The 15,079-nt window shown below is 41.9% G+C and overlaps 1 protein-coding gene across 2 annotated transcripts in view; it reads right to left on the reverse strand.

Moving 5' to 3' along the window:
• The window catches only part of LRRC56 (leucine rich repeat containing 56), a 1,529,270-nt gene that overhangs the window by 437,310 nt on the left and 1,076,881 nt on the right, over window positions 1-15,079 (reverse strand). The gene's annotated exons all lie outside the window — the stretch shown is intronic.

Raw genomic sequence — 15,079 nt, forward strand, 5'->3', positions numbered from 1 at the left:
AGGCTTACAAATGCCCCAGGGCAGATAGCCTAGTACTATACTATGAAACTATATATATATATATATATATATATATATATATATATATATGTATGTGTGTGTGTGTGTGTGTGTGGGGGGGAGTATTGTTGAATGGGGAGTTGGCTTTTTTTCCATTTGACTGCTTGTTGCCTATTAGAGAGGTAAATGGTAAACCAGTTGATAGAGGAGAGGGAAATATTTAGATTAGAGAGTTTAGTTAGGAGAAGGTTGTGAGAGATAGTATCAAAGACCTTTGAAAGGTCTAGAAGTCGGGCAGACACAGTACAGCTGGAGTCATGGGCTTTAATAGTTTTGAGGAAGGAGAGGAGAGTGGTGGTAGTGCTGTGGCCAGGCCTGAATCCATGTTGCATGTGAGTTAGCAGGTGGCTGTCTATGAGACAGGGTAAGAGTTGTAGATGGATACATTTTTCAAGACGTTTAGAGATGGGGATAAGATGGTGATAGGTCAAAATATAGGGATACTGTTGTTGTTGCTCCCTTTGTAAAGGGGAATGATAAAGGCCTTTTTCCAAAGTTGGGGTACACTGGCTTCTTGGATTGACCAATTTTTTAGAATGCAGATGGGGAAGGCAATAACTTCTGCATGTGTCTTTAGAAAGTAGGAAGGAATATCATCAGGGGCATTGGAGCATGGTTTCAAGTTCTGAAGAAGTTTTTTTACAGTAGATATAGGGATGGGTTTCATAGAGAAGGGAGGAGGAGGTAGGGGGTGGAAGTGCTTGAGAAGAAAGAGACAGGGGAAGTTAGAGGAGGATGTAGGATTATTAGTGAAGGATGATGTTAGTTTGATTATGGAGTCAACGAGAAAAAAAGAGTTAAATTAGGTGGCTAAATCCATGTCGGAAGCATTTGGATAAGGGCAAGGATTTTCCTTTCTACCTGGGTTAAAGAGGGAGGTGATACCATCCCAGAACTTTTTAGGGTTTGTCTTATGGTTATTTTGGAGTATGGAGAAGTAGGATTTATGGTCTGATGTAACAAGTTTTTAACTCTGTTACAAAGTATTTTGTGTTCATTAAGGGTGATGGAGTTTTATTTTTCTGCTAGTGTTTTCAAGCTTTGTCTCGGATTCGCATGACAGCTAAGGTATATTTGGTTAACCAAGGGTAGGTGTTACTTATAATTCTTTTTGTTTCCAAAGGGGCAAAGACATCTAAAAGGTTTAAGAATTAAAGTAGGTAATGGAATTTTCTAAGGACAGAGTTTTAGAGGACTCCTGTTTATAAGTTTTAGTGTATTAGAGATGGTATTGGGGTTGAGTTTTTTTAGGGAGCGTGTGGATATACAAGTATGAGACAGTTGTAAGGAGGAAAGGCAATGAGCAAAAGTGGGAAAGTGATCACTAAGAGAGTCGGGGAGGGTACCACTATCAGATATGTAATGAGGGTGAGAGACCAGAATCCAGGTTAAGGGTGCTTCCAGAGGAGTAGTCCTTGAAAGGTGTGGTTGTGGAATTGATTAGTTGAGAGAAGTTGTAGAGGTTTATGTTTAGGGAGTTTGTAGAAGATTGAATGGTGGTCCAGTTAATATTTATGTCACCTAGGATTATAGTCTGATCGGTAATGTTGGTGGAGAACCTGGAGAGAATATCTTCGAGGACAGGGACATTATCTCCAGGAGGGATACAGAGAGAGGTTATACATTTAAGTTTATGTCTATTTATCTGAAGTAGGGCCATAATTAGTTCAGCATTAGTGAACTGGAGAATAGGTTTAGTGTAGGGAGTAACTGAGAGGGAGGATGAGTAGAAAAGAGAGACTCCACCACCTTTTTATGAGTTCTATCTTTTCTAATGATACAGTAGTTGAGGGGTATTATTTCAGAGTCTTTTATATGGGGTTTTAGCCATGTTTTGGAGATGGGCAGGATATCTGGCTGATTATAGAGAAGTCAGGCATGGAGGTTGGGGGTTTTGTTACATACACTTTGAGCATTCAGTGCTGAGAAAAAGAGGAACTTTCCTGTTGAGGGGGGAGTAAGGGGAGGATTTGAATTTTAAGGGGAATAGGGGCCCAGGCTAGGGTGTATGTCAACAGAGAGAAGGATGATAATAAGTTGGCGAATATGGAAAAAGAGGTACAGAGTCACGTGTTTGGTGGGGTAGGGCTGATTTGGGTGGGAGTAGAGTATTTGTAGGTAGGGAGGAGTTTGTAAGGGAAAAGTAGACAGTTACTGAAGGAGTACAGATATGGGATATGAAAGTTGAAGAGTATATGTGTTGTATGCGGAGTGAAATTGTATGAAAAGGGGGAGAGTGACTGGTTTTAAGAGGCCTGGTGAGATAGCTTAGATAGGATTAGGTGAGAAGAAGAAGTATTTGAGTTATGAATGAGGTAGGTTTTGTAAGCATGGTGATTGTATAGGATTTGAGCTGAGGAAGAATACTGATTTGAGTGGGTACTAGAATGGGATGTACCAAGTATGCTTAAATGTTGTGGAGTGATGAGGGGGGTGGGACTAAGAAGCTAGGGGTGGGGGAGTAAGGAATTATTATGAGTGGAGGGTGGGATGAGTCTATTGAGGTATTAGGGAATGGGTGTGGTTTTGTGAGTACAAGTGTAGAGGTCCTGGGGGAGAATGGGAATCGAGGGCAGGGTAGGGGAGTGGAGTGAGCCCACATGGCGAGCAGAGCAGGTGCAGCCAAGGAGAAGGAAGAAGACTAGCCAGCAAAAAACAATTAGTGATGCAGAGAGCAATCTCAAAGTTAAGGAGGCACAGGGATAAGGCACTGGGTCACTGTGTATTTAAGGTAGAGAGAAACAGAGAATTCACAGGAGTATGGAACTAAAACAGAGCAGTTGTAGATTAACTGAGTTATTTCTGTACCTATTAATGAAAAATGCAGAAGCTGGCAATGGACAGATGCCGCCACCTAGTGGCATAACTGAGTAACTACGAAGATAAGCCACTAGCACTCAGAGGAGTGGGAAGGAGTCTGGAGAGTTAAAAGGAGATTAAAGTCCATGGTAGGCTGCTAGGAAACACATGCTGAGTTAACAAACAACAGTAGAAAGGGATAAGTTATTTTACACAACAGCGTACATACACATTGTAGTTAGTTCTTGGGGAGGCAGAATGGTTACAGAAAGCACTGCAGGATCTCCTTAGGTAGTTCTTTCAAGGGTGGGAAGCCAGGGTATTATGTAGAACAAGAGGGAGACACCTGGGGTGGTTGAGATGCAGCAAAAGTGAGCCACGAGCGAAGCCAGCAGCCTATGGCAGCACAGGACTGGAAAGGACCACAGAGTTTTTTTTTTAAATAAATAAACAAATATCCGCGGTGGTGGTGCTGCGGTAGCGTTGTCGCCGCACAGTAAGACACTGTCTGGTTCGATTCTCAGCTAGAGCGTCTTCTGCGTGGAGACATGCGTGAATGGGCGTACCTTCGTTGAAGGTTGTGCATCAGGGTTGGTAATTCGGCACATAAATATCAACTACCAATCATTAGCGGACCGGAGTTCTGCTGTGGTGACCCCTAACCAGGAAAAGCCGAAAGACACAACAACAACAACATGGGGGTGGTTGAGACGCAGCAATAGCGAGCCGTGAGCAAAGCCAGCAGCCTACGGCAAGACAGGACTGGAAAGGATTAGAGAGTTATTTTAAATAAATAAATAAATAAAAATAAATGTAGGTCAATAGCCTAAAAAGAAAACCCCAACCCAGGAGATCACAAGCTTTCTCAGCATCCAAATTATTAACAACATTCACCCCTTTTTGTAGCATCTTCAATTAGGACAGAACATTTTTTATGAGATTGTCACCTCACAGTAAGACGCTGACTGGTTCAATTCTCAGCTAGAGCGTCTACTGCGTGGAGACATGCGTGAATGGGCGTACCTTCGTTGAAGGTTGTGCGTCAGGCCTGGCAAGCTGGTACGTAAAAATCAACTGCCAATCATTAGCGGACTGGAGTTCCGCTGTGGCGTCCCCTAACTGGGAAAAGCCAAAAGACACAAACAAACAAACAAACCAGATGACTGTGGCCTGGGAAAAGTCACTTTGGTCATGATGTACCAAAGTTGGGAGAAATGTAGCCATTCTTGCCTACATGAACACAACTGTTTGGGATCATTGCCTTGTTTCAAAACTGCTTGTAAAACTGCCTCTTTCCAAGAAAAAGGAGTGCAAATAATTGTGACTATGTAATTACACCTGTGCAATCTGCTAAACAAGTAAAATTAGCTCTCAATGACTGTGTGTTTCTAAAGTCAGACCATATGGACCCGGAGGTTTATCTTTATTCTGTTGTTTTAGAATTTGTTCCACCTTTACTTACTGGTTTCATTTAATACAGAATTTATCTTTTTCTGGCTTAATCTAGATAACTCTACAGGAGTGAATTATTCATCCAGAGATTTGTTCATTCAGTTTGCACACTGTATCTCTTACATGCAAATTAAAATAATACTTAGCAAAGCCTCCACCCCCACCTCTGCAAATCTTTCAGTGTATTGAGCAACTTTTCCAGCCATGATGGCTGTACCTTTACAATCAAGATCTTTCAGCTGTCATCGGAGTCTTAAAACTAAATATTTTGGATTATTTTATTTATTTATTGACATTTGATTACCAGGAAAGTCTGACTGGGTAGGAGCCCATTTTTAGAGGCTGCACAGGGAGAAAAGCTCTAATATATTACAAAATATTTTAAGAATAATAATTTTACAGTCTTTAAAAATAATACAAAAAAAGAAATACAGTTTAAATAATTATGCCAAATTAGACATGATATAAAAAAAGAAGTTATGTACTCACCATAATGTTCCATCTGAGTTGTTGCTCTTCATTTCTCTTCAACCTGTGGGACACAGATCCAGGACAGATCCAACTCGGTCTCTTTTTACCAGAATCAGATCCCAGCTCCAAGCTCCTCCCTTACCCATAATGCCCGTCTCCTTCCTCCCTTTCAGATCAAGTTTGTTGCTCCCCATAGCATCCCAACTTGACTCGATGCCTTTCCCTTTGGCAAAATTACCCAGAGAGTAACATAAGAAACTACCAGATATGCCAAAGGAAAGGGCCATGTCTCTTAAGCCAGATAACCACAAAGCCCACATAAGACAGGGGGAAGGAGGAGGAAGGGACGGTTGAATACAAATGAAGAGCAACAACTCAGATGGAACATTATGGTGAGTACATAACTTCTTTATCTGAAGGTTGTTTTCATTTGCTCTTCAACTTGTGGGACAGAGTTCCCAGCTACCAAACACCTGGTAGGCCCTCATGGAAGGATATTCTGGAGCAAGGCTGAGCCAAAAGATGCCCTGCTTCTGGATAGAAGGTCCAAATTGTAATGGGAAATGAAAATATGTGAAGATACCTATGTAACCACAGAGCAAATGTCATCCAAAGAAACTCTGGACCAAAAGACAGCTGAAGTAGCCATAGACCTTGTAGAATGCACCTTAACGTGACCTGGCAGAGATAATCCTTTGGCTGAATACACCAGGAGTATGCACTGAATGATCCAATGAGCAATGGTGACCTTAGATAAAGGTTTCCCTAAAAAGGGCTTAGAGTAGGAAACAAAAAGTTAATCAGATGTGGGAAAGGACTTTGTTCTGTGCAAATAAAACCATAATTGTGTCTTTGAACATCTAGCAGGAACAATCTGTACTCTCCCTTATTCTGAAAGTTGGGAATGAAAACAGGGATATTGATAACCTGATTAATGTTTGATTCAGAGACCACTTTTGGAAGGAAGGAGGGATTAGTGCTTAAGGACATACTGTCCTTATGGAAGATCATTTAAGGGAGGCTTAATCGATAAGGCTTGAAGCTCCGACATTCTCTTACCTGACATAATGGCAATTAGGAAGGCTGTTTTCCAAGCCAGGAACTGCAAATCCAGCAAAGAGCAGGTTCAAAGGGGGAAGAAACTAAGGCTTGGAGGACCAAAGTAAGGTCCCAAGGAGGTGTTGGGTCCTTGACTGATGGCTTAAGAAGAAAAGTGCCCTTCAAAAAGGCTTTACAGAGCTAGAGAACCTGAATTATCTCCTATGTGGAAGTTAGAAATAGCCGCCAGCTGAACCTTAACACTAGAAAAGCTGGCAACTTGTTGAAATAAAAAAAACTCTAAAATAGCAGGCACCGGGGCAGTAAAAGGATCCAAGTCACGTTGAGATGCCCAAATCAAAAAATGCTTTCACTTACTCGAATAAACCTTCCTAGTGGAAGATTTATGAGCCAATATCTTCTTAACCAAAGAAGATAGCCCAGGAGTCCTAACTATAATGGGAACTGGCAGCTAAGCAGTAAGCTTCAGGCTGGCCAGATATGGATATGGAATTCTTGAAGGGTGTGAAATCAGATCCGGAAGGGGATCCAGCATTCAGGGAGGATACACTGCATGAGACCACAGAGAAGGGAACCATACTTGGCAAGGCCAGAAGGGGGCAATGAGGATGACTGAGCTCCCCCACTGTTGGGCTTTCTGAATGAACTTTGGAATCAGGGGAAGTGGAGGGTAAGCATAGAGAAGACTGGAGGACCAAGCATGAACCAGAGCATCTCATTCAGAGCTAAAAACTCGCTGCACTTGGCATTTGAAGGAGAGGTCAGGAGATTGCAGCAAGCCTGATCCCACTTTAGAAAGATCTGTTTTGCAATTGAAGGATTCAGAGACCACTCGTAAGGCATCAGGACAGACCTGCTGAGCCTGTCCTTTAGAATGTTGGACCTCCCCAGAATGTGCACTACCACCAGAAAATGGCTGGTGGAGATCACCCACTCCCACAATGTCATGGCTTCACAACAAAAAGGATAAGACCCGGTTCCCCTCTGTTGTTGATGTACCAAAATACCGGCATGTTTTCTGTCTGGATGGCAATCATCCCAAGGGGAAGATGGGCATGAAGAGCTTGCAATGTCAAAAGCACCATCCTCATCTCCAGAACGTTGATATGCAACTGGGTGTCCAGGGAAGACCAAGTGCCATGGACTGTCCCTCCCAAGCAATGCCCCCTCACCTGAGTAGGGAGGTGTCTGTGGGCACCGTGGTCAGTGGGGAAGGAAGAATAAATGGACAACTTGACAGGTCCAGGATTGAATCTACCAGAGAATAGGATCCTTCCTGGTTCGAGATAGACTCATAGGATGTGACAACGGTTGATCTAGAAATGACTACTGTACAACTAGAGCCCATTGGAGCACCCTAATGTGTAACCAGGCTGTGGGGAAGAGGGTGACTGTGGCCGCCATGGACCCCAATGCCCTTAAGACAAATTTCACTGGGGAAGATTAGGCTTGAAGGATGCACAAGACATGAGGTTTTAGGGACTAAAGTCTATCAGATGTCAAAAAGACCTTGATCTGAATTGTGTCTAACCACGTTCCAATGAAATCCAGAAACAGAACTGGTTCTAACAGGGATTTGTTGAGCTTTATGGTTTTGTACAACTGGTGGGTGTGGCCTGGATAAAGAAATCCCTGGATGGTGTGGAAAGGAGCCAATCACCCAGGTAGGGAAAGACCTGGAAGCCCTGCAACTGCAGGTGAGCTGCTACCACCACCATGACTTTGGTAAACACCCAGGGGGCTGTGGTGAGACCAAACGGTAGCGCTCTGAATTGGTAATGATTCTCCCCTGGCCAGAAATGAAGGAACCTCCGGGGACGTCTGTCCATTTTGATGTGATAGTACGCGTCCTGGAGGTCCAATGAGCACATCCAGTCATTCTCCTGCAGGAAGGGTAGGATAGATTTGAGCGTGACCATCTAAAATTTCCTCTTGGAAACTGCCAGGGTTAAGGTTGACAGATCCAGGATTGGTCTCAAGTCCACAGTCTTCTTTCTCACTAAAAACAACCTGGAATACATGCCAAATCTGGACTGGTCTGGGAGGATGGACTGGATGACTCGCTTTTCGAGCAGCTTGTAAATTTCCACTGCTGCATCCTCTCTTTGTGTGGGTAGAATGTCCAGGAGGTGTTTGAGAGGGACTAGTCTCTGTGTGAAGGGAATTGAATATCCTGTGGATATGATTTGCAACAGCCAACGATTGTCTGTGATGGACTCCCAGGTTGTTGAGTGTAGCAAAAGTTGACCCCTGACTGCCTCCGGAGATGAGTAGCTGGGCAACCCTTCAGGGCTGCTGCATGGGCTTTTCCAGGAAAAAATCCAGAGACCCTTGGTTCCTCAGATCCCCTCTGCAGTGAGGGTGGAGTCTGTCAAAATCCCCCTCTGCCTCTGGGTGCAGGAGAGTCCTGAGCATCCTGGGAATAACCTTGAGATTTCCAGGACCAAATCTTCTTCACCTCTCACGGATTCCTTGAGAAGGTTCATTGAAGGTTTGAGAAGTGGATTCCAATGGCACACGGTATCTTCCCATCCTTCTCGCTCTGGACCAGTGTGTTACATACCATCTTTCCAAAAAGAGTGGAACCATCGTATGGGGCATTTGTAAAAGACGCCTTGAAAGGGCTCCGAAAAAACATAAAGTCAGAGCCAGGTGTGATGCCTGATGGCAATGCCTGCACTGGCTGCAATGCAGTGCCCTCAGTAGCATGAGATAGAAGCTGCATAGAGGTATTGGCAATGGGGGTGAGGGTGGTCATCTGAGAGGAGAAAACCTTCTTCTCCTCTACCGACGTGGACCCTGGGGTAGACTTGGTGACCCCTTTAACTAGGTCTCACTGAAGCCTAATCATATGTGCCATGTAATTCAGAGCATGTACAGAGAACATTGCTGAAGCATATACCCACTTCCCATGGTCCTAGACTCTCATTCTGGAGGATAGACCGTGGAGCTCTCCTGTGAGAGTTCCTTCTTGGTGGCTGCCGCCACCACCATGGCATCAACAGGGGATTCCTTCGACCACTGCGGTTTCTCAGATGGTGCACTGAGGATCTCATCAGGGCATTTGGGGATAGGCTCCACTGTTTCGGGCTCCTTCCATGCCCAAGATGCAACAAGATCCATCAGGGGATCAGTGGGAAGGGACACCCAGGATGTAGAGGGTCCTGCACCAAACACCTCCAGGAGCACCAACTTGTCAGGGTTGGGCTTTTGGAAAGACCATCCCCCATGCTGATGAAGGAGTTCCGTGATGTCTCTAAAGGAGACATCCTCTGGGGGTGACTGGGGGAAACCTCCTCTTCCTCCAAGTCGGTGCCCTCCATGACGGATAATAAAATAAAAAATCCAAGAAACCACAATTGCAGCTACCATAATCCAATCTTTAATAACACAATAATTGAGTGCTTTTGTCTCAATAAAACAGAGACTTCATCCCTCCATGAGGGACTCCGGCGAGGAGTCCAAGTGCTTTCTTTTACATGTGTGTTTTTGAGGAATCTCCTGGGGGGGTCTCTTTGAAGGACTCGAAAACATCAAGCTGTTCCTGCGGAGGAACTCCATGGGACAGTGAGGCTGCAGGCTGTCCCTGCGGGGGCCAGGATGGCAGAATCCATACCAGATACAGAGGGAGCCAGGATGGACTCCGAGGACGAAAGTGTCAAGGGTCTCAATGGAACCAAGAGGACCCTCTCCACCATGTCGAAAACAGAAGGAGAATGCACCCCTGGAGCTGGAACCATGACCAGGTCTGTAATTCACTGAACCAATAGGGGAGCCAGAGTCGAACCATCAGGCATTGAGGCTCCAAGCTGACAGCTCGGCTCTGAAAAACTCTAAGCCAACACCACTATGTCAGATCCGGTGGCAAGGCTATGGATCCGAAAGCTGGTCGGCTCTGAGCTTGTTGGGGCAATGGTCAGCATCACGGTACAGATTACCATCAGCACCAACCCCTCGAGCACAATGACTTCGAAGCTGGGGTGTCCAGATCAGAGAAGGAGTGATTGGGATGAAGGCCAACTGCATGCCCCAGTCCCAGATAGGGAGGGGGCAGCCAAGATTCCCATCTGAATCTGTGTGCGGATGAATCTCGGCATCATCCTGTCCACCTCAGCTTCAGAGAGGTTGCAGGTGAACTAAGCAGAAGAGGCAACTGACAACGGCCTACAGAGGTGGTGAGGGGAAGCTGACACTGGGAACGAACCTGAGACACCTCTGGCAAAAAGCAAGGAGAAAGGAGCCAGGGGAATTCTGAGCTCGGAGTTAGGCCAGATTTCGCTGGCAGCTTGGCCAAGGAAACACAGTCAGGGGACCGCTTCCTCTGCCTATACTGCCCTATGTTTGCACTTCTCTCTGTCCCCGGTCCTCTTGGCAGGAGGGTGAATCCCAGAGGTCGGGGCGGAGGAAGCAGAAGTAGAAGCTGGGACCTCCGCTGTAGGAGGATGGAGGAGGCCCTTAAGTATAAGCTTATTCCTCCTGTTGATCAGTGCATGGGTAGAGAACCCTGTGCGGATTGAGCAGGAGAAATCGAGGTGTGGGACACCTAAACAAACTACAAAGTGATTTGTAAACCACAGAGAAATAGTTAGCGATTCAAACCACAGCCAAGGAAGTCACTATTATTTGCCAAGAAGTACAAAGTTCTATGCCAAAAAGTAAAAAAAAATTTCTTTATTGTAGGTAAGTGCTTTCGTAGTGCTACTCACACCATTACATCAGACTTTTTATATGCCATAATGACCGACTAGGAACATAGTTGTGTAGAATGTTATTTAGTGCTGGACAAGGTGATGGATTCTGGATAATTTTAGAGGTGGTAAGAAGCTGTGTGTATGTTAATTGATGGGGAGGTTCTAACCAATTTAGTTTTTATAGTGCTATAGAGTGTTGAGTTCTGAAAGGGGTATCTGCCGCAGATTTAGCAACTTTGTTATAGCATTGCTCAAGTTTTGGATTTTTATGATCCTTGAATGTTAGTAAGGATGGAAGCACCATAGAGAAGTGTGGGGGTGACATGAGTAATGGTAATTGTAGCTTTAGCTGCGTCAGTAAGAACGCATTTGGCTCTATAATACATCATTGTTTTTTGATGAGTTGTTCTTATGCAATTTTGCATATGTAGGTCAAATTTAAGATCATCATCCATTATCAGCCCTACTAATTTGCTATGAGAAATTACTTCAATAGTCATATTATCAAGAGAGAGGATTTTAAATTTAGTTTTTCTTGGGAGAGGGATTTGGGGGGAAAATGTAATTTTTTTGTTTTTGTTTTTTTTTTTAGGGTTGAGCATGATTTGTGAGTTAAAAGGGAATGTTTTCAGTTGCTGTTAAGCTTCCTGAGTAACCTTTGGAGGTATGCCACATTGTCAAATGCGCAAATGAGTGTGGAAACATCTTTGTACTGAATTAAGAAGGCCTGTTGTGTGGATGTTGGCGAGAATGTTAAAGAGGAGGGTAACCAAGGATAAAGCCTTGTGATACACTGGTGGTAACTGGGAGATATGGAGAGAGAGAGAGAAAGAGTGGAGTGCCATTTTACAGACTGATACCTATTGGATAGGTATCTTTTGAACTATAAAAGGTTGGGCTGAGGACATCTGGAGGAGAAGTTTGCTGTGACAAACTGTATTAAAGGTTCTAGACATGTCTGAAAATAAGGAGGAGACTAGTTTCCCATTATCTCTAGCTTTATTGACAGTATCCATATAGATTAAAGTGTAGTGTTAGTATTATGGGAAAGACAGAAGCCATGTTGTGTGGGGGACAAGAGTTCTTCCTGGCAGGAAATAGTTTAGCAATTGTTTTTGAATACATTTTTCAAGTATTTTGGAGAGGAAGGATAAGATTGCTATAGGTCTAAAGTTAGTAATACCTGCTGAATTTCCTCTTTTGTGCAGAGGGATAATGTGCGCCTTTTTCTGAGCGAAAGGAATGCGGTATTCCAGGACTGACATATTTATAAGGATTCAGATAGGGTAGACAATGCTATCAGCTGCTACTTTAAGGTATTCACTTGGAAGGTCATCAGCTGCAGTACAGCAGGGTTTGAGTTTAAGAGCAGTTTCATATAGGATGTGGGCACAGGTTTGAAAGCGAAAGTGGATATGGTGATACATGGCTGCTTGGCAAGGTTAGGCTTAGATGTTGTAAAATCCTTGGTTAGAGATGTTATACTATTTATGAAATATAAGAGCTGAATTGTATTGCAATTTTGAGTGATGAGTTATTGGAAGAGGTGTTAGGACTGAATTTATGGCAGGAATGCAATATTTCTTTAATAGCTGTCTAGAAATTTTTAGGGTAGTGTTTATTATTATTCTGAATGTTACTATAGTATAGTTTTTTATCTTTATTAATTTGCTTTTTAGTATGATTGCGAAGCATTCTAAAGTTTTTAAGATAATGTGATGTTTTATATTTTTGTCATTCTTCCCATGCTTTTTCTATACCCTGCATTAGTATTCTACTCTTTTTGGATAAACAAACTGCATTACTTGTCTTTAGTCTCCTCCTTCTAGGAGGTGCATGGCTACTTAAGATATTCAGGAAAGTTGTACTGAATTCATTTACAGCATCATCGAAAGGGAAGATATTTAGGAAGTAACAGTTAATGGATGATAGGTTAGTAAAGAACATTTCAGGGTTAAACTTGGAAAAGGTTGCATATCATTTTATAAACATGCTGTTTACGTGGAGGCTATTGTGGGGCTATTAATTAGTTGTGTGAAAAAAAATAAGATCATGCTAGATCTTGGGGAGTTAAAAGTTTATTTCCACCCAACTGACATTCACATCACCCAGTAGCATGACTTCTTGTGGAATTGTAATGGTTATCCAATGGAGGATATCTTCCAGTATAAATGTATTGTCACCAGAAGGGATGTAAAGAACAGTAATACATATTTGTTTAAAGATGTTTAATTGCAGCAAAGTTGTAAGAAGCTCTGCTGAATTTAATTTTAGTATTGGTTTGTTTAAAGGAAAATGTGAAAGTAGTACCACCACCCGTTTTCTTTATACGGTCATTATGGATGACATCATAGCTGGAAGGTGTAATTTTGGAGTAATTTTTGTTTGGTTTAAGCCAAGTTTCAGTTACAGTGAGAATATCAGTGTTACTCTGGGTAATCCAGGCATGTAGTTCAGCTATTTTATTTCTTATGTTTCTAACATGTATGACATGAAAAATTAGATTACCAGGGGTTGGGGATAAGCTGTTGTAGGGTTAGAGCAGTGTGTGGAAGAGAATTGCCTTGATGTTCATTGTGATAGTTGTGGCCAGGATAAGGGTGAATGTCTCCCATTAAAAGAAGTTTAGTATACTGGGGAATTACCGATCCTTCTTTTTTGAAGAGTATTTTCCATCTAATTTTGTTTTGGGATGAAATTGAGTCAATCACCTATATTTGGAGTAAAGGTGAAGGGCGTCACTAAATAGGGTTGGTGCAATGCGTAGGGAGGAAGAATGAATAGGTGGACTGGGACAGAGTTGGAGATATGGTGAGAGCTATTATAGAGTTGTGGTAGGATAAAAGATGGCCTAGTAGCCTATTAGTAGTAGAAGCATACTGCTAAAAAAATAAATGGAAATTGCAAATTAGGTTAAAAAAACAGGAGTGTTTGCATGAGAGCAGTAAGGTTGTTTGGGACGGTTACAGAATAGGCATCACAAGCGCAATGCATTTGTAGGAAGTATAATAGTAGAGTAAGTGGGGCTGGGTAAGAAATGGAGGTAGGGTGAGCTTTCGTCCTTTAATGTATAGGAACTTCTTCAGAATGAATAAATTAATCTTTCCACTTATTTATAACTTTCAATAATAACCAATGGGAAATCATAAACAAGAAAAGCATAACCATAACATAACATGAATTGCCAAATCAGATTTGTTGTTAGAAACAGTGGGATTTAGCATACTGAATAAAACATGAGTGTTGTAGCTGATACTTGAGACTATAAATAAATGTATAACAGTTGAATTGTCACATAAGAAGTAATGTAAAAATCAGAATATTAGCATGCTTTGAATAAAACGTGAGTGCGATAACTAACTCAACATACATGGTGTGCTGAAACAAATTACTGTACTCATATCCAACATGAAAGTAGTATTTGAATACATTATGAATCACTGTGGTTTGCAATAAAATAGTTATTGCAACCATTTCAACACACATTTGAGACTTAATGACTCATTTAAACCAGGGTAGTAATCTGCTTCAAAATGAAGTTACCACTTCAATTCAAGAACCTGCAGCAGGACATCAGCATCCCCAAAAAAGTTTTCCACCTCTTCCAAAACTAAAAACTTACACACAGAAAAGTTATTACGTGACACACTATGTTTGCCTAAGGCATTGGAAAAATCCTTAGAACGAATGGCAGCATTGTGTTCTTTAATCCTGACGCTTAATTTTCTAGTTCTTTTTCCTATATAGAAACAAGAGCACGAAGAACAAATAGCAGCATACACCACCATGGTGCTATTGCAATTAAAGGCATTTTTGAAAACAAGTGATACATTACAATGATTAAAAGTGAATTTGTCCCCTGTTAAAATAAAATTGCAAGCAACACATTTGCCACATGTAAACATGCCTTTATAATCATTAATAGGCATGTGTTGTGTCAGTAAGAAAGGTTTGTCTTTGCCTTCAAATAAAGATTTGAAAGTTTTGTTTTTTTAAAAGAAAACTTAGGGGCTGGTCCTATGATGTCTTTAATGCAGTTGTCACCATGTAAAACTCTCCAATTGTTGTTTAAAATATTTCTGATGTTTTGCATATCTCTACTAATGGGTAAAGCAAAACTGCATGACCAACTGTCATCATCATCTGTAGAAGAATTCCTGTTAGGAACAAACCCAGGTTTTAAAATGGGTCTAAATTTGCAGTGTCTGTTCCTCCTAATGTCATTTCTAATACTGTTAACCAAGATGGCTGGGTAGTTTTTTGTATGAACAGCGCAGAAAAAAAATCACATTAAATTTCAAAATTAATGTCATTGCTTATTAATCTTGATAATCTGACAAACTGCCCCTTAACTACATTCTTCTTCATAAACCACGGGTGTTGACTGTTGTAGTTTAGATAACTATTTCTATATGTTTCTTTTCTAAAAATGTTGGAAGAAAGATCTCCAGTTGTTTTTCAATAGATAAGGTGGTGTCTAAAAAAGACATATATACATATATATATATATATATATATATATATATATATATATATATACACAAAAA

The sequence above is a fragment of the Protopterus annectens genome, chromosome 17.part0 (assembly GCF_019279795.1).
Source record: "Protopterus annectens isolate FY-2018-M chromosome 17.part0, PAN1.0, whole genome shotgun sequence".
Lineage (NCBI taxonomy): Eukaryota > Metazoa > Chordata > Ceratodontiformes > Protopteridae > Protopterus > Protopterus annectens.